General features: G+C 40.5%; 1 protein-coding gene across 3 annotated transcripts in view; it reads right to left on the bottom strand.

Annotated features, from left to right (window-relative positions):
* Window positions 1-15,512, bottom strand: part of SYTL5 (synaptotagmin like 5) — an 82,547-nt gene extending 67,035 nt beyond the window's left edge. For 2 of the 3 annotated variants that reach the window (XM_082753563.1, XM_082753564.1), the window contains exon 1: window positions 15,370-15,512. The gene's annotated coding sequence lies outside the window, so the exon portion shown is untranslated. Of the gene's footprint in view, window positions 1-12,260; window positions 12,343-15,369 lie in introns of those variants that run through there. The other variant, XM_082753565.1, reaches the window with a different exon arrangement.
* Window positions 15,513-21,079: the final 5,567 nt, after the last annotated feature.

The following is a 21,079-nucleotide window of genomic DNA, read 5'->3' as shown; positions in this document are numbered from 1 at the left end:
TGGCCAAACTTTACTTTGGCTCTTTGCATAGTAAATGTTTTGCCTTCTGCCTTGCAATACACGCACCTTATGCCACTTGGTACGATGCTAAAATATATCATTATGTGAAGGTCAAACTACCTCATCGATCCGGGTTTGAAATGGAAAGCATAGTTGATGAACACTTCCAGAAGGAAAAATCTACCAAAGATGTTTCAGAGAGGGATGGGTCATCTCCAAGATGGTCCGGTGGACACAGAGCAGGCAGCTGAAGTATGCCAGCACAGAAGGGATCCATGGCCTCACCTGGAGGGCACACGTTCTCCAAGACAGTGGGCACAGGCAGGGGATGCCAGCAGTAGCATCTCTTGCTGCTGCTCCTGCCTGTTTCTAAATTACTACCATCAGCCCATCACCACCTGGCCTTTGAAGCCAATTTCTTTATTCACCAATGCAGCTTTGAGAAGTTAAGCATACATCTATGGAAGCCCGGTTAATAATTTATCAGTGTCAGAAGTGTCACTTTTTTTTTTTTTTTCCAGCAATCAAATGCTGTATACCTATGTTCCACAGCTGAGCATTTCTCCTTGCAGATGGTGACAGTTCTCTTTACGTATCATGTACAGCATCTACAGTTTGATAGATGTCCTCAGGGAGTATATAGGAGTGATAAGGACAGTTTTTGCTTGGGAATACTGAAAGGTTAATAAGATTTATATATTCAATCACTGCTTCATGCAGAGATTTTGGGTAGGTTTCATTACTTTTCAAACACTTATTAATATATCAGCTTGTTACACACGGCTCAAGCTCTTCAGCCTAGCAGACACCCTCTGAAGGATTAGCACAGACAAGCTTATCTTCAACAAAGTCTGGAAAAAATGCCTCCCTGCATGATAAACCTAGATAGCAGAGCAAGAGAAATACTTCCCCCCCCATCTTGCCCAGAGAAGTGGTTGAGTCACCATTCCTGGAGGTCTTTAAAAGACATTTAGATGTAGAGCCTAGTGATATGGTTTAGTGGAGGACTTGTTAGCGTTAGGTCAGAGGTTGGACTGGGTGATCTTGGAGGTCTCTTCCAACCTAGATGATTCTGTGAATCAAGTTATTCCCATTAGATCAAGTGACCCCATCCCACTGGCAGTAAAACAAGACTTACCAGCAGATACTGCCCCACATTTCCACGTGCCGACATTTGGCTACTGAAAACCATTTGGGTCCTCTCAGAGGCTGTAGAGGAAGAACCTGTCAAGACTGAAAGTCTTATTTTATAACAGAAGAGCAAGCTTCCACAGATAAATAGGAAGTGCGTGATTTTGAGTTTTTACTACTTTTTTTTTTTTTTTTCCCCAAAATCATTATTGCAAATCAGTGTGTTCAAACACACCTTTTCCTCCTTAAGCAAAGCCCCTTAAAGTAACCTTTCCAGAAAGCAGAGTGAAGGCAAACAAAAAAGACATCTTGACAAACACTTTCTTGCCATCCCAAATTAATAAGCTATAACAACTCCTGCCTTTACCACTTGGGAATATCAGCAGCAGTCCAACTCTAAGCAACTAAGCTTGTATATGCACAAAATTTAAAACAATTGCCCAACTACGAATGCTATTCCTGGAATTCCTAAACAAGAAACCCTAAGCCATGAGATGTCAGACACTACCTTTGGTCCAACGTCAGACTTTTAGCTGTTTAACACCTTAAAAGCATATGCATTTTTTTCATTCTGCTCACTTTGAGCATTAAGTTTTTAAAACACACAACCACAAAAGGTACTTTTCCACAGAAAAGCAAAATTCTTTAACTTGATAACATCTGCAACATGAGAAGGGAAAAGAGAAGGGAAAGAAAGGAAAAGAAAGGAAGAGACAATTCCGTAACCCAATGAATCCCAATGGCTGGACGCTCCGGTCACAGAGAGCCTGATTTTTCAGGTATACTGAGCATCCACAGTCCCATATTATTTTAAATAAACACAGGGACTCCCAGCACCTTTGAATGTCAGGCTCTGAAGTATAAAATACTTTTTGCACTTCACAGAAAAAGCTTCCACCCCATCACAAGCCTGTAAAAAGGATACAAAAGCCAAATCAAGTCAAAATAAAGTTAGAGCAAATATTTATCAGGGCCATAGTAAAACCCAGCTAATAATGGTCATTACGATTTCAAACCAGTGTTTGAAAGCAGGAAACACAACCAGAAGCTAACAAAAAATGGAGCTTTATCTTCACCAAATGATCTACTCAATGAAAGAGACAGCCCGGTAAAGAAACACCTCAGACTACTGAAAATGTATCAGGAGCATAAAACACCCTCCCCTCCAATTAACCAGATTTTGAGGGAATTATACTTGGTAAAAGATTTGTGAACTTTTTCTTCTCAATGGCTTCAAGAATAACCTAAAAAACTCCAGACCAAATGTAACAACAAGAGGCTAGTTTGATCCCTTTTGTAAACCTTCATGTTTTCTGCAGTGGTAATTCAAGATTAAATACTGGCTTAAAACATTATCCAAAGACAACCTTGTTAGTAGAATCATAGAATCATGGAATCATTAAGGTTGGAAGAGACCTCCAAGATCATCTGGTCCAACCACCCCCTACCACCCATGTCACCCATTAAACCATGTCCCTAAGCACCATGTCCAACCTTTCCTTGAACACCCCCAGGGACAGTGATGCCACCACCTCCCTTGGGCAACCCATTCCAATGTCTGACCACTCTTTCTGAGAAGAAATGTCTCTTCATTTCCAACCTAAACCTTGTGTGGTGCAACTTGAGGCCATTCCCCCTTGTCCTATCACTAGTTACCTGTGAGAAGAGGCCAACCCTCATCTCCCCACACCTTCCTTTCTGGACTTACAGGGGAACTAACTGCACCAGTAACATTCCCTTCAGAAATGGAAGCACTGCACATTTCAAAATCCCATGGAATAGCAGATGGAAAAGCTTTCTAATTGAGCCCAGTATTGTACAGCAGCCTGTTTGATCAGGCACCTCTGCAGCGCGGTGATGCCAGCCCATAGGTCAAACACAGTATGAATTCAAACATTTGCAGAGAGCCCGCAGCACGCAGAGCTGTTTGCATGGAACATCCTCAGTAAGGTTTCCTGCCGTAGGGAAACCTGTGGTGTTCAAGCTGGGAACACCACAGCATTAAACAACACTAATTCAGCTTAAACTTTTTTAAATTAGAGTTCAAACCCTTTCTTCGGTGTACAGCAGAGGGAAGAGAAAAGTAACACAGATTGAAAATGTAATTTCCTAGGAAATAAATCTATTTTTACATCATTGAATTTCATGACCAAGACATGATGAACTTTGATATTTTATCCATTTTACCCAGTACATTTGGTAAACTCATACACAGATACATTTATTACATGATGGTAATGATCACTAGTCAGAGCAAAATGGCTGGATGGTCTCCCTACTGCATCACTCAACTTTGCCGGCAGTACATAGAAAGATTGAGTGCATCGATATAACGCAGTTCAATCAACTGCCTGGTAGCTCATCAAAGTCATTCAAAGAAAAATAAAAAGAGTGGTACTGATGTAATTCTATCTTTTTCGTGCTACAGTAAGATTTTAATGTCCTACTGCTAAAACGGGCTATGGGCACTACAGAAAACCTTCAGGAATCGCTTATTTGCTTAGTTTCACTTGCATCAGGACAAAAAGTTACCCCAAAACACAGCCTATTATGTTAATGGAAATCCAGAACACCATCAGGGAGTTTCCTATGCTAGGCTTGGTCAGTCAATCAGTCAAAATTCCTCCATACAGTACAGCTTGAATATAGATGTGACAAACTACCACAAAAAAAGAAATTAAGTTTCTTCTTTATACAAGTGACCTCCTTTTTTTTTGGAAGGGAATTTTTATTACTAGCAATGTAGACCTGTCAAATCTCATCTGTTAAGGTTCATTCAGCCCCCGTTGTAGGCTTCCTTCTTGTCGTGTCTTCATCACAGTAGCACAAGTGCTTTCCCCTGATCTGTGAGCTCCTGAACCAACGTAGCTGAACAGTTTATCACACACCTGGCTGATGAGATGATAAGGGAGGATAGAAACTACAGTGCTGCCCCATAACTCGGCATCTCTGCTGGTGTTCCCCCATGAGGATGTGCCGTCCACAGGTGAGCAGATCCTTCCAAGCAACCTGACGTGCACTGGAAGCATCCATCACAAGGCTCACCCATGGGATGTTCTCCTCCTTGTTAGTGAAGGGAGTAAGCCAGGCTACTGTAAAATACTCTGTTTAAACAGAAACCAAACTTAACTGCTTATACGCAGTCCAAATGTTTGCAAACAGGGAAGCTCTACCCATGAAGACAAATCAGGAGAGGGACAGTTACATTTCCAGGTCTCTAGGTGTGGACTAGAGTTAGTTTAATAATGAATCCACCATCCCCAGGTGTACTGGGCGGCGGACCTTACTGCTGTGACAAACCAAGAAGATTACTCATGACCTACTGTGGAGGCAAAGACAGCAGAAGTAGATGGATGCTTTCAGAGCCTGGAAGATACCCTCCAGTGTGGGGAGGCAGATGAGAAATCAGGATTAATCGACCGTCTAATTGCTAGGCACAGATTACTCAGCACCACTCATCTTTCGTTCTGCTGCAGAATTGGATAAGTAGGACTGGGGCCATCAAATTCAAGAGAATGCTGGGGAATACATAACGCTCATCTTACGTGCATTTACATCTATAATATCACATGAGACTATTCTCGAAATTCAGCCATCAATTTGTCTGCTCATACAGAGCTCTCTGAAGTTTTCATCAATTTTAAATATTCTCTCCTGCAGTAGCAGGCAAAGCAGCCCTACAATTCATTTAAAGGCATTTAAGGATAAGACAGTTTTAATGTTATGTGGCTCTCTAACACTTAAATCAATTTTTGTCTGCTTCGTAATTTATTATAGAGACTTTTAAAATAAGTGCCAGCCTTACAACTAATTTTCATGTAAATTACCCTCAAACACCATAAATCTTGAGACATTGTCATGTCAGTGATCAGTTTACCCCTGCTCATGAGAACCTCTATCACCCTGTAAGAACATGAACAGTGATAATCCCAGAGAGGAACAGCAGACAGGCACTGAGGCGAGACTGTCTTCACCATCAGTAATGCACAGCAGATCTCCTGGTTCTTCTTACTCCAGCTCCCAGCTATACAGGAACAACCCCTTCTATCATTTCAGAAGGCAAAATATACGCAGGGATGCCAGGCTCCCTGACATGATGAATCTACCAGACTTTTCACTAACATATACACATTGTTTCAAACTGAAGTCCCCCATTTATTTTCTGTGCCAAATCAGGTCCCTTCTTTCTTGACTTGCCTATGAATTTCAGTGGACCAGGAAGCCTCCCCATTGCAAACTAACGGTTCTTTCCATCGTAAAAGGTTGCTTTTCTATCAGCCTTGCCAGGTTACCTATCAGGGACGAAATTTTCCATGGCACTCAAGTTGAGGTCTGAGGACAATCTACAGCCAAATTTCCTGAGAAGAGCTAGAAAAAGAAAATCACATTATTACATCTGTGACAAAGTAGAAGCAATCTTCATTCCCACTAATTCATATAAAAGTTGTAGGCTGGGACTTCAAGCTTGAACAGGAGAGGGAATATTTTCTTTCATGAAATATTTTATTGTGGAAGATGTTAAAATGTATCTAATTAAAATAAAATTTTAAACTTGTGAAGGAAGACATAGCTCATACAAATTTGATAAAGACTTGCTAGAGTGACCAATAACATGAAGACAGACAATTTTCAAGGGTCAAATTTAGACTGATTTGGAGGGAACAGAAAAATACAGAATGAGAAAACACCCTAAGTGTAAGACATCCTGCGCATCCTCATCTATAAGCATTGTTATTTATGCCACCTAGAATACATTCAGACCACCTAATAACCTCTCTTCTCACCCAAACAAGAAGTGAGGATCTTTTGAGCACTTTTCCATAATCATTTCTGTCTGCACTTACACAATGAAAATGAAGTTTTTGAATAGCTGAAACTATTTTGTTATCAAAAAGAAGAGATACTATGTATCAAACGGAGTAATTCATTTGAAAAAAAAAAAAAAAAAAAGAAAAAAAAAAAGTCTTGTCTAAGTCTCAAAACTGTAAATGATTTAAAAGTTAATTAAATGAGTAGATTGATAGAGAGGCACATAAACCTTAGATTGTGGTCTGCCCTGGGCTGATTAAATATAGAAACAACTCCACTTAAGAAGTTTCACTGAACTTAGAAAGCTTGTCTTAATTTTCACTGTTATCAGGTCTATAAATTGCAGTGGTTGAGATGCAAACTTGAATAAGCAAACACAGGGGCAGTGTTTCAACAAGAAAATTGTTGGGAGTATGTGGAAATAAAGGCATTATTCCGTATTTGCCCCATTTCTTCCATCCTTTCAACAGAAGTGCCAGCCTCTCTGGACCTTTTTATCTTGACCCAGTGCAAGTGTTTTCATGTTTTGCTTTAAGAGATCATAAAAGAACTGCACTAGCACGGGTCATGAAATCTCTGCGCAAAATATCATGGTTAATGTTTGTAAGCCTAAAATACCATTGGGCTGTTTTCAGCTTGGCTGACTGCCCTCCTCCAGGAAGTGGGTAACCACTACCCTCCTGTCCCCCCCCCAAACCACAACCCCTTGTTTAAAAAAAAAAAAAAAAATCACCATTTTTCTGTGTAGTCTTTTAGAGAAGTGAAGGTATAACAGTGTTTAGGTACAGAAGTCATTCTGTCCTTAGTATTCCACTGGAACACAAGAGTGAAGAACTATTCTGTCACGGGTTGGAAGAGTGACTCTTGTCGCTTTAGAAATGGGAAAAGTTTTGATTTTGTTTGAGCTTGAGGCAATTATTTTACTCCAGTTTCATTCAACATTACAACTGTCATTCTGATCAAATTCAACCTAGAATAAAACTTATTCAAACGCATGTTTAGGGGCTTCAGTATAGATTTTATTCTAATCCAGAAATACCACAAACCTTGTAAAAGCCTACTTTAATTTTCAAGCTTGTCATTAAAATCTGCCTCCATAAACACACACATCTCAATTTCATATAACTTAGGTTTCAGTAGAAGAATGTGAGAGCTGACAGTTCTTCCACCAGCCTCCAAAAGTTTTCCAGATGTGCAGAGGCATACACATGTGTCCATATGCATGAAGGAATAAACCATTTATAAAAAGAGTAACTGGTAAAACTTCAGTTTATTTCTAGAGAAATAATCCTGGACGTCAAGTAAAGTACAAAATTTCACTAGAACATCATGACGACTCTACTGTTCCTATACATTGTCTCATGCTGTTCTTGCATTTACATTTATGTGACAGGGTTTTAAACCAAACCAGTTGGAGAAGTGAGTCTCTGTTACTGGAGATCATACCACTGTAGCGCAACAAAGCCCACAGGCAGGAAGCCAAAATCATGCTGTACTACACCGTTTTAGAATTGATATCATCAAAACACCAACAGGTGTTAGCAGGAGATGCAGCAGGAATAAATAAGGTGGATCAAAACTGCGAAATTCCTCAGATAACAGAAAACTTGTAGTGTATTAACAGTCATTGCAAATAATTTGATCGCGCACCCTTTGTTTAATGACAGAAACTTCCACAGTACAATAATTGGCAACTGGCAAGTTCAGAAACAATTGCTTGAATGTCACCTCTGACCAGTAGAAAGATTTCTCCTTATCTTTGGGGAGTTGTGCATGAGGCCTGTTTTCTCTTTGCATTTTCCATATTCCCTGGTAAACGGAGAATATCACACAACAGGGAGAATGCATTAACCCCAGCCATATTTTCCACTGCTATTTTCAGATTGTCTCTCAACAGAACTAGTTTCTGTCTTTGTGCTGTGTAGCTTTGAAAACAAACCACAAGCTGCTCGGGTATACTAGGTCCTTCAAAACCAAAGGGACAAACACACCGGGAGGTAGAACAAAACTCCTTCTAAACCACAAAGCACAGACTGCTAATTGTCAGTGGCTGCCTACTTATTCCCTCCCCTGCCCCTCGAGACGTGATGTTGCATAACCCTGCTGCTTGTATTTTTCCTAAAGATTGCTATTTGGGAATGCATATTGGGTTATACCAGTAAAGGAAAACCTTTTACAATGGCATAAAAGAGTGCCCAAATTGCTTGTCTCCAGGAAACCCAACAAACTCACTTTTAAGACCTTGTATATGTATTTTTACTGCTTTTCTTCACAAAATGCTATTCAAATATCAACTTATTACTGAAAGAAGAATGCCTTGTTACATATTTAATCTTTTATAATTTACTGGCCTTTTGATTTTCCTCCCAAAACAACAACAAAAAAAGTAAGTGGAAAGATAACAATGGGAGATCTTATATTCACAGCAAGGCTCAAGAAAATATGCAGTAATGAAAAGAAAGCTTTCGGTCTCCTCACTTAATTTATGCACTAACAACTGAGAATGACTTCGTTGCTGTCCTCAGGCATAAGCTATCTGAAGATGTGTTTGCATAGTTATCTAATAAATGTTGTTTGTGATTTAGGGTTTTATATTTATATGAATATACACACATTTATTCTTCCTGAACACATCTCCAGCTTTTACTCTACGCAGACTACAGTTAAACTCTGATGTTGAACTTCTGAGGGTATTTCATTGTCTTGACCCATTTCACACTTGTGCTCTCCTCTCTCCCAGGAGCAAGCCACAGGTGCCAGACACCTGAGAGCATGCAACAGTCCCCAGCATATCCTCTGCCAACTACCACAGCATCTTCACCTGGCGTAAAGAGAAGACAGGATGTACAGAAACCCTCCAAAGCTAAGAAGGAAAAAACAATTATTTTTCCTCTGGCTTCAGCTTGCACTTATGTAAGTGAAAAGCATCTCCCCTGGAAAAACAACGATGGCAACAAGACAAGAAGCTCCCCTCCATTTAGTGATCCCTGTCTTATTACCAGTTATTTTGCCATTTGGATTCCCAATTAAAAAAAAGCCACATCTACAACTACTTGAGACTTGCACATGGTGACATTGTATTCTGTTCCTCTTATTCTGCCTCTCAAGTACTACAATGAAAAAAACATCACAGCCTAGTCTCAATCTTTCACCAAGAACTCTTCTTACCAAGAACAGGAGGGCCAAAAGGGGTAAATTTTGAAAATGTCAATAATGAAGGCAGTTCCAAGTAAGTGCAAGTTTATACACCAGCTGCAGTCTACTTACAAGCAGAACCAGAAGAACTGTATTGAGTCAGGGGACAGCAGTACTAAACTAGGCTCTGATCACTTCTAGTGTTAGGGCACAGTTTGATTGTCCTGTGTACCATGCACAGTATTTACAATAAACTATTCCACAACAAATAGTTCATACTGTTAAAGATCTTTCATTTTTCTTCATTCATGGAGTTTTCAAATTTGAGATCTGCTTTTTTCTGCGCTAGTGATGCAAATGAAGAAAAAAAACTTGCGATCGATGCTATATTGTCTGATAGCTCCCTTTTCAGTATCACCTGAATCTTGCCCAGATTTAAGGTTAAGGAACAGTTACTGCTTTTTCTAACACACTTTTTCAACTGAAGGGAGAAGTATGAAGGGAGTATGATGATGAAGGCTAATGAAGTATTTGTGAAATTACTACACATTTTACAGTGATATTCTACAAACATTTAGCATGTCTCTGAACCAAAGTGTTAGGTTTAAGGTGAAGTTTAATAATGGTATTAATCCATTAACAAAGCCCACTCAGAGCAATCTCCTCAGAAGCCAACTTATGACTGACTGTGGAGGTTCAGTGGCTGAAAGCCAGAACCTTCACGGTGAGAGCAGGCACACAACAGAGAAAACAAGCGCGTGTTCTGCGCTGGTATGGCCTGACCTCAAGCACTGCATGCAGTTTGGGGCACCACAGTATTAAAAGGACATTAAACCATTAGAGAGTGTCCAAAGGAGGGCTACAAAGATGGTGAATCTGTATGAAGAGCGGCTGAGGCCCCTTGGTTTGCTCAGCCCCAAGCAGAGCAGGCTGAGGGTAGGCCTCATGGCGGCCTGCAGCTCCCTCACGAGGGGAGCGGAGGGGCAGGCGCTGAGCTCTGCTCTCTGGGGACAGCAACAGGACTCTGAGAAGTGATCAGCACAGTACTTTGTTGCTGATTTAAAAGTTCTGCTACAGTTTTGTTACTGTTAATGCAGATCATAACAGAGTTTGTTCTCCTCACACAAAAGGCACAGAGCTATACAAACACTGATGAAATCAGAAGCAGGATTGCACCCAAGCTTGTGCCTCAGCTAAAACCATCTACAGTCTCACTGGAAGATGGAGGATGCGGACAATGAGCACAAATGTTTTAGAACATTTATTTCTCCTCATCTTCTCAAAACACAGTTTTACCATAGCCATCTAATCATCAGTGCTATCTTTGCTAAGTTAGAGAGAAGGCTTTTACATGCACCAGTACTCCACCAAGCCTAAAGCTGAATGCTTAACTGCCTTTACTTCCACACGTAGTCTTTTTATAGCTGGAAGCATGGTGTGGAAAACAAACATTAAAAACACTCAAAATTAATCAGAATTGAGCTCATGATTTCAATTCAAAGTATTTTTTTATATATAACTACTGCATTATGTATTTTAATTCTTATTTGAGAATGTGGATTTTTAGAGCTCATTTCCCACAAATCATTCTGAAATGTTTTTGCTGCCTTCCGTAACAGAAATGAAATATCATCAGCAAGGTCATGATTCAAAGTGACTTCAGGGTAAACTACAAATTCCTGGCAAACCAGACAGTTTCTCAAACACGAAGAAAAGGGCTGATCAGGTTTGACTTGCAGCTTACTACAGATGCTAGTATTTGAACAACGCTCTAAAAGATTATCGCAATCATAACCAGAACAACCCTCTGTCTAAAGGCATTCAGATTAGCAGGAAATCCAGAGGAGTGTTATTTCTTCTGTGCAAAACCAACACCTCGGGTATTAGTAGAACGTGCAGTTAAATTGACCTAAATGGTCTCCATTCAGGTTCTTCACTTTGAAAAGCCGAAACCAGACAAATGTTTACCAACGAAAGTACAGTACCTATGAATATACCAGCTCCACCACATGTTGAACTTGTCACGCCCTCATCTGTCAGTGCATTCCTTACTCACTGCAGCGCAAACCAGATGACACCCGTGTTTGCACTGGTTACTCATACTTCTCCACCCTTCTTTGCTGCCATACTCACTTCACTGAAGGATGTACGCCTTTGAGCAGAAAAAATACCAAGAAGGCATATACTTCTCACTTGTTAGTTTTCAGTTGCACCTAGTGAATCATTATTCTCCAGTGCATTAATGTTTTTTCCTCCATACCACATCCACCTTGTTCATATTTTCACATTTTTTCTGAGAGTGAGAGCTTCAAAACCAGACAGTGTTTACACAACACTCCCACTATAACCTTAGCTTTGGCTTCTTTCTTTTTTCCCCCTCTAACACTGGTAACAACAATGGAGAGGGCTGTACTCTAGACAAAGTTGCCGATAGTTAACAGACATGCTCACTAGTATATAACCTAAGCCTACTTAAAATACATCTATAGATTGAAGGGACAGCAATACTCCTGGAGAGAAGCATATATTTATACCTTAACTTCAGAGCATGACAAAAGTCAAGGAACCGGCTTCATAGTTAGCAGCCGTGAGAAAATTTCCAGGTACAACAGTCAGTGTACAAAAAGCTGCTAGAAAAAAAAAGTGCATTCTGCGATGTTACATAACACTTAAGCCAGCTATATTGCCTTTTTATTATTATTATTATCATTTATCTCCAAAAATTCTCTGAACCTACTGCTTTGAAGAATACTCACTTTCGTTATATTCATGTCTTTTAAATCACTCTACACAAGATGAGATTTCTGATATTACCTCTCCCCGTATAAAACTCATTCTCTTCCGTCCCTCTTAACAGACTCCATAATGCAGCTAGTACTATTTCTGCACTAACATGAATGGAAGGTAACCTCATCACCAGATCTTTATTTAATTGACAGTATGTTTGAGTTACACTTCTCTTATCCTTCTGAAGTTACATCCATTTGTAAGCACCTTTCATGTTTCAGTTCATAAGCCTGTTTATTATTTTAAGCAGGTTTAATATTCTGAGAACTACTATTCGTTTCCTTTTCCTCCATTTTTTTTCCCCCCAGGCCTATCAAGCCCTAGCAATTTTGTGTAGAAATTCAAGAAAAGGAAATGAGGTTTTAGATATTAAGTGTCTCTTCTTAAATCTGACCTACCTCTTCCATAGTTCTGAAATGCCCCTGAAATGAGGAACCAAGCTCAGCTTCAACTTGTACACAGTTGCTCAAAAAGCAATCAATCCTGTCGTGTAGTAACTGCAAATGAAAAATATGGTTGACAAATGGCTTGCTTTCAAACAGTGCTTTCTCCCTGAAGTCTGTCAAATAATAGAATCCTTGGAAACAACGTTCCCATGGTCGTGGACATTTGCTTCCATGGTATTCAGATAACAACCTGGAAGTTCAATACCATATGTACAAAAAGCAATTCCCTCAAGCTCGACTCCACTGTTCTAGCCATAGAAACGCATTGGTGCTATGTACAATCCTTACACTGTCTCCATCTCTACATTATACATTTAAAAAAATGGTACGTTCATGCTGTGGACTTGTTTTGCTTTCATCTGCTGATGCACCGCTGCTTCCACTATTCATAAGACATGCAGGTGAAGGATATTAGTCTAACCCTAAACCCAGCAGAGTCTCAGTGAAGAGATACTAATAAGTTCAGTTGCATTCAGATCACAAGTCATCCCAACGCATAATACAATCAATCCTAAAAGCAGTCTTCCTTGCAATAGAAGTGTGCAGTGAAAGGTAATTTCTCTCTCTCTCACACACACACACACAAAAAAAAAAAAAAAAAAAAAAAAAAAAAAAAAAAAACTATGGCAAATTCATCTGGAACCAAGACACAGACCAACTGAAACAAGAACTTACGTGTCAACAGCAAGAGATGCCCCTGAGAATATAAATATTCCAGAGATGCATTGAAGTGAGGGTGCAGAGCTAGTCTCTTAAATAAAGAAAACAAACAAACAAACAAACAAACAACAACAACAAAAGCAGCTCATTTAAGGACATTCCTGTTAATACTCATTTGCAGAACATAGTATGAACCACTGTGGAATTTTGTTTCATCTCTAAATTTCTAAGCAATGCAAAAAGCATACCCAGGGAAGAATTACAGTGAAAATGAAAAGGTGCAGATTACAGTAATTGCATTATGAAGAAATTCCAGTGCAGGCCAAGGTAAAGACTGAAGGAAAAAAACACAACCAAGAACACACAGACAAATTCAGTTCCTGCACAATTGGCTCTGCAGCTATGCCTCAGCATACTGGGAGGGACACAAAAATCCCAACACGCAACAGTAAGAATAAATAAATAAATAGATAAGCCACAGAACTGGGCCACTTTGTCACAACCCAGGACAGCCTAAGATACAAGCTTAGACAGATCTTCCCTGTTGCAGAGCAAGGTTGCTCTGAACAGAAGGCTTCATTGCCATACACTGCATGTATATGTGGTTGTCCTGCATAAATAGATGGAAAAAATGCTCTAAGGATCCAAAGAGAAATATACCTGTATCAGCTTCCTATATCTACTACGCATACACCTTTTACTACTCCCCTTGGACCCAGAGCCATGCTGTTCTTCAAGGTTCACTCTTCCAGCCATTCTTGTCTATTCTGCTTTCTTACCAGGCTCCGGGATAACACATCAATACGTTAATCCCTGCTATCAAGAAAGTTTGATAAGAAGGCAGAGTAAGTGTAGGCAAGGCAGCAGCAATAAAGAACTGGGAAAACAGCATGCTCAGTCACTCAGCAATCCTGCACTGCAGCTGACTTCAGCCTTCACTCTGTCAGCAGATTCCCTTTCTCCTCACCTCCCCAAAGCTGAATCTTACTAACAGAGTTAATCATCAGATAGGAAATTCACCTCTCCCTGATAAGGAGATTTGGAAAAAATAGCATTATGTAAGAAGAATATGTTTTGTAGATAATGCAAACAAGAAGATGACTGCAACATCGCACCATGAACTGCTTATTAAGATCCTTCATACCTACTAGGTATGTTCCTACTACATTTCTACTCTAGAAATGCAGCACCAATCCAAAAAAAAAGGCTTTTCACAATGAATTTTGATTGAATTATTCCTCCATCCCAAAAGAACTTAGGAATTCAACTACCGTGAAATGTATAAGAGTCAAAGCATGCTGATAAGCATCTCTTCAGAGTACACATAGCGCTAAAGGCAGCTTAGAAACGTTAACATATTAAGTTCCCTAAAATGTTTAAGCACACTGATACTGTCCGGAAAGCATAACCATACCTCCAAGCCTGACAAAACGTGTTCCTCAAACCTTACTCAGATCCACAGGCAACAACTCTCATCGTCAGAAATTCACTGGAATCACGTAGATGCAAATCAAGCACAGAGTCCCCTGGCTGTAATTGCACACGGGGGATAATTTGACTTGGAAACACACAGACAAACATACAGCCAAAAGCTAGCCATCGGTGTTACTTGAGCAAAAACAAAGAAAGTTAGGGGAGTAAAGGGAATGCAAGGGAATTATAAAGAGCGTGCTCTCTGAGACAGCACAGCTCTCCTGACTACGTGTCCAACAGGCAATAAGGGGTTGTCACCATCACCTGTTCCAGCCTCCCCCCACACTCAGCCCATATGACCTCCCCATACTAAGAACTGTTAAAAACAGACATGACTTTAAAACAAGGATGCTTTTTTGATTTACTTATTTACTTTTAAAATGAATAATAAAAAAAGAAGAAATTACTGGTCTAATGAGTGTTGTTATTCGAAGAAACTGCACTCCCTTTCTAGTCTCCCGATGTCAAACTTCCAATTTCCAACACTGGATGTTGTTAAACCTTTGCCAGCTTGACTTCAAAGCCCATTATTCCCCACCTTTACACTCCCAGACAGCGAGCCGATCGCTTCCCTCACCCTTTTGGATCCCCCCAGGACCACATGCTCCGAGAGGCCAAAGGACAAGGGGTCTGCAAATGTTTCCTACAGCGGGGTGGGCTGCACCTGGCACCAAGACCTCCACCTGAAGGGCACGCAGCAATACCTGCGGACCCCACAGGCAGCCTCCCCTGTCCCCACACCCAGTGAAGGGGTCATCCCCGGCTGCTGCCCACCAAACTCCCCACACCTTTCCCCAGTCACTTGGGGTGCAGGGTCCCCAGCCCCACTGCGTGGGGACGGTCCTCCCGACCCCCATCGCCACCCCACGTCCCTTAGGGCCACAAGGGACGAAGCAAAACCTGGAGGGGCCACCCGGGCGCCACTCACCCGGCTGAGAGACGGAGATGGGGGGAGATGAGGGGAGATGGGGGGAGATGGGGGGAGATGGGGGACGCAGCTCCCCGCCGCCCCTCCTGCCGACCGGCTCCCCGCTGCCTCCCGCTGTCCGCCTTGCGAGAGACGGGCACACGCGGTCCGCGGTGGGGATGGCGAAAGAGAAGGAAACCCAGGGATCTAGAAAATTAAAAAAAAAAAAAAAAAAAAAAAGCAGCAGCTACGATTACGGGAGACGGGCGGGCACGGCGGCAGGTGCAGCCCCACGGCCCGCCTCCCTCACCCCTTCGCCGCCGGCCCCAGCCCGGCCGCCCCTCAGCGCCCCTCGGCGGCGGGAAGGGCCGCCATGTCGGGGCTCCTCGGCCGGCCGCCGGCACGGGGCAGGGGCAGCTCCCTTCCCCTGGCTGTCAGCCCCCAGTTTTCGTCTGCAGCTGGGTTTTGAGCCCAAAATGGGCTCGGGAGGGAGAAAGAGGTGCTGTTGTGGGCGGTGGGTGAGGGAAGTGTCCGAGGGGTGAAACAGCGCTGAAGGGCGTAATGGGATGTGTCATGGAAGTCCAGCCGCCCTCCCCACGGCTGTGGGCAGCAGTTCGTCAGCTTTATTGTAAGGATTTGAGTGAGAGAGATTTATCAAGCGGCTACAGGTCTTACAAAATATCCCCCAGTTCAAAAGAAACCACGCAAAATGGTATCTGGGTTCATCCTCGTGAATCAAATGATTCATCCACACTTGCCGGCATCCCCAGGCACCCAAAGAGCACTCGTAGCAGGTGCCTAAAAAAGACAAGGAAACTTGCACCTGTGTGTATTGCCTAGTGTGTTACAACAGGGTTTAAAACTCCTACCATACGCAGAGGTGGGCCACAGGAAAATACTGAAGAGCAGATCTTTTTCACAGCTTTAACTGATTTTGAAATGATGCCGACATTCATCACTTTCAAAAAATTGCCACACGCAACCAAAATCTCCCGCTCTTTCTCACATGTAAAATTGTAGCATAAAAATTGCAGCTTGTGCACAACAGCGACTTAATGTTACTTGTTACCTTCAAATTCCTAGAGTCTTATTTTTAAGAAACTACAGTGCTTGTGTTAACCCAAACAACACATATGTTGCGAAGTTTATACTAAGAGTTACAATGTTTTCTGGCTTGGTATACAAATATAACTCCTTTGAAAAGTAACTGGTGTTTGCTGCCTGTTATACTCACACCAGCATTCTTTCCCTTGTTCCTGGAAAGCTCTGAATGGATCTGCTCTAAATTAAATGCTCAGGTACATCATTTGGCTGTGTTAACCATAATACACTGGTCTTATAACAGTGTGAATCGGTATCAAAAAAGATACACAAACAAATATATTCTGTAATTCTTATTTTTGAATACTAAAACACAAGCTTCAGGTTTACGTGAATTTTTTAGCTTCAGCTTGTAAATACTGTTTGGGGGGCTGGTGAATGGAAAGAAGGGCTAATAACCACTTGCACAACAGCCTGATGGCTGACATACAGCCATACCCACCGGAATAACCAAGTACAAGGAGAATTTCTGAGAAACATCAAAGACTTTTTGTGTTTCCATTGCAATAGAAAGCAGCTGTCCATAAAGACTGGAGAACCATAGTATTCTGGTAGCACCACCCCATGCAAATCCATATTCATAATTATTAAGTGCCCTTCATGATCTGTAACAGACCACATGAACAAAGGGCTTTTTAAATCATAATTACAGAAAATAGATTTCTAAATACACCACAAGGCCTATTTAGAAGAAACATAAAGTATTTGTGCTATGATTTCATTGGTGACTTCAATCTCAGTTGCTCACACATCACCATAAGGAATTACCCCACTAGGGTCCCTAGCTGCAGCTTTGTTAGTAATGACTCTTAGTATTCATGGCCCTTCTCCAGAGCGCTATGGCAACACTCTTGCCCTCTGGGACAGTGGTTTTCTGGTAGGTTTTCTTCTCTGGATAAGCAACTGCTAACTCCACACACCAGAAATCAACGAACTTTGACATTTATTGATATCCTGGTTCACACGGCCACAACATCTTCTAAACTCACAGAACTGGCACAAACTAAACACAGTTCAATAGCATTAATAAAGAAAACCTAGTTTTCTTGCATTTCAGTTGGAGTGCTCTGCAAGCTTTTATTTCTCCTCACCTGAATCTAATCTATCAGTAAATATCAGAAAAGTAGGCTACTGCTGCAGTTTGCTAGACTAAAAAGTTTTGAGTAAGAGATCATGTGGCATGGGATAGAAAAGGGAATTTTTGAGAATCACTCATAGCTGTTAATAGTAAGAGCTGCAGTGGGATAACTAGAATCATAGAATCATTCAGGTTGGAAAAGACCTCTAAGATCATCCAGCTCAACCTTTAACCTAGTACTGACAAGTCATGCTACAAAGTTCTACATTTATACATTTCTTGAAGACCTCCAGGGATGTTGACTCAATCACTTCCCTGGACATCCTATTCCAATGATGCACAACCCTTTCAGTGAATAAATTTCTCCTAATATTCAACCTGAACGTCCCCTGGTGCAACTTGAGGCCATTTGTCTTCTTATCACTTGGTATTTGGGAGAAGAACCCAGTCCCTACCTCACTATAGCTTTCTTTAAGGTCCTCATAAACTACATACATTTCACTCCTAAATAACATACATGTAAGGAGCAGAATTTGAAGACAAATTTGAAAAAGAAAGTTTGGTCAAGGAAGTTGAAATGTGCAAATTCCCATCATCCAGTTGATCATTCCCTGGGCTATTTTCCAGAAGTGAAATTGCATCTCCAACAAAGAGGGACAACTGCTGTTTACCAACTCTCTTTGCTCAGGGTTTTGAGCTGTCATAGGTCTTCATTAAAAATAAATAAATAAATAAAAAATCAGCAATGCCTTTCAGTGCTCAGAAAGCTATAGAAGCTACTGATTTTGCAGTTTCTTATTTCTGCCTATTATTTTTTTTTTTTTCCAGCGGTTTGAGTTCTTGTATAGTCTGCATCTTAAATGATGAACTTTTTGGTATTTCTGTAAAAAAGAGTCCCTGGTCAATTTTTAATGGTGTTTGTGACACTGATGTGCTTCACTCTGTAGCCAGTACAAGATGAAGGAAAAGATTTTAATTTTAAAAAAGAAAAAATGTCTGTTATGATACACTAATGAATAATGAGGCAAAATAACATTTCAGGAAATACAGAAACTTCTGCAGAAGCAATAGCATCGCTATGTTTCTTTAGACTGTTCATCGGCTTTTTTGGCATTCCTCCTGGAAAGAAGATAGATTTATTTAAACATTAATAAGCCATGTCTTACAAATTTTATTAAAACATGCACACATATTATTTACACTGAGCCTGTTCCTTCTCAATTACTGATTGGTAGGTGTATGACATGCAAGGCTGGATGGAATTCCACGTCACCCTGTAAGCTATGGTGTCTTCAGTGTGCATCAGAAATGTTTGTGAGATCAGTGTGGACAAGTAACCACCCGATCTGGACCCACCTGCCTTTCTTAAGAATTGGATTTTTTTTTTTCAATAGTATTGGGCTGCAAGTCAGAGTCTTATTCCTGACCTTTCTTGCCCTACCATTTTTACTTACATGACACAAAGAGGTTTTCTTACTACAAAGCCAAGAAACTTTCCTCTGAGAGAAAAATAATATTTTTCAAGCTTCATTCCACTTATCCACAATTTTCCTAGCCTTCTCTTCTTCTCCATGCTGAGCAAGTGATATCAAAAGCAGGATGGACATACAAAAGGTGTTCTACAAGAAGAATAAAGCCTTCTCTTCTACAAAAGAGCAATATTTTGAAAAGGCAATTATTTAGGGTTTTTCTTAATGTTAGTTACTACAGGAACAGCAAAATTACATGTCACAGGCTTAGAAGTGAAAAAGGGGGAACTGCTGTCATTAGCTGTTCTGAGACAAGGCCATTTCTGTTTCATCCAGTGAAAAGATTTAGAAAAGCAGGTATTTACAAAAAGCTTTTCAGGGTAATTACGGTGCCTCCAGTTCTTTTTAAAGAAGGCAGACTTAGAGACATATCGAATGCAGCAACACATTTGTGCTTTCTCTCTCACACCCCATAAAATGAGGAATCTGTCCGCTTCTGCTTCAGTACATTCAAAACAAAAAGAATAAAAGAATACAGTTACGGGTGTCTCACTGTGCTATGTTAAGCCAGTACTTGAATTACTTACGGCCTAGAATGAATTCACACGAGCTAACGCAATGGTCTTAGAGCCTCCATTACTGAGTGAACTATTTACTCTAGACAAATATTTGATATTAGCTAAGGCATTCTTTGCATGAGCAAGAACTATGCAAAATGACTAAAAGGCGTAGAATGATGTCTTGCATAAAGAAATGTTAAGTTAATATCCAGGAGTGCTGTGCTCCTCTGCAGGACATTCAGAGGTATTTCATGAGGGAACAGCGAAGAAACTGTAAAAGGAATCTGAAAATGTATGAATTATGAATTGCCTGCAAAGCCTAAAGTGGTAGCACAACGTATAATTTCATCCTAAGTGTACCAAGATACTTCTTAACATTACTTACCATTTTATTTCAAAATAGCTAGCTACAGTTCTATCACTTAGCAAACCCATCTGTAATTATCTATATTTTTATGAATGTTTTATTGCAAATAATTTTAATGGCCCCTAAAAAATACAGAAACATTTAATTGATTTCATGAAATCAATCCATTTCCTATACAAAATATATTTGTGAAGTTCAGCAAGAAGATAGCTTAAGTCACCTAGGGGGTTTTGATCATCTGTTAATAGAGAAACTTTAGGAATTTTTAAGAGATGCAGAGGGAAAAACAAAAACACCCTTAAAGTTCTGCACACTACAGAATAAGCAGAAGCAGTCTGGTCAGAAACTGGAAGGACATTTTAGATCAAATACATTGGTTCAGCTTGTCCTTGACAAGAAAATAGCTTGGGAAGTGAAAAGCTGCATTCTGCATTTGAAACAGGGCTTGGAAAAACACCTTGGAAGGCTAACTTCTATCTTCACAGAAAACAATCAAACAAAAACCCTGCCATGTTTTTAATAAGAGAATTCTTCACCCTTCGGAAGCTCAGTGTCATAGTGAGAGTCACTAACTTGTCTTTCTTTCATTTGCATTATGTTTTGCTCAAAGCGCTTGTTCACAGTTGTAGTCTTACATGGTTACTCTTGATAAGAGAAAAGCTGTCATCTCGAATGAAGTGTTTTTCCAACATGGTTTAAGTGACTTACAAACACAGCCCAACTGTGTTTCCTTGAACACTATAGAAAGATAATATTTTCTGTAGGTACTTTTCTATGCAGAGATCCACTTTTCTCCATGTAGAAAGCACTTTTACCAAAATAAGCTCTGCTGCTTGGAGTTAGAGTCCTTAGGTCACAATCACATCTGTCTTCTGGCTATCCCTGCCTCAGCACATGAAGAGCACTACTGGTCCCTGTATTTCCAGTTCAGAGAAACCCTCTAGTCAAAAAAAAAAAAAAAAAGTTTCTTTCCATGCTCTTCTGCAGTATGTTGGACAGCACTTTGGAAGATGTTTTTATTGTCTTGGCCAGAATGACAAAAAGGTATTATCAATGTCTCTTTCTTTTTAGCTGGAGTAAATGTTCATTACCTTAAACCACAACTCTGACAGACAAGAATCATCAAGATCTCTTGCTGCCTGAAGTAGCTTCTAGT

Source organism: Aythya marila, assembly GCF_965140915.1.
Source record: "Aythya marila genome assembly, chromosome: 1".
NCBI lineage: Eukaryota > Metazoa > Chordata > Aves > Anseriformes > Anatidae > Aythya > Aythya marila.
This window is presented reverse-complemented; position numbering and strand designations above follow the sequence as displayed.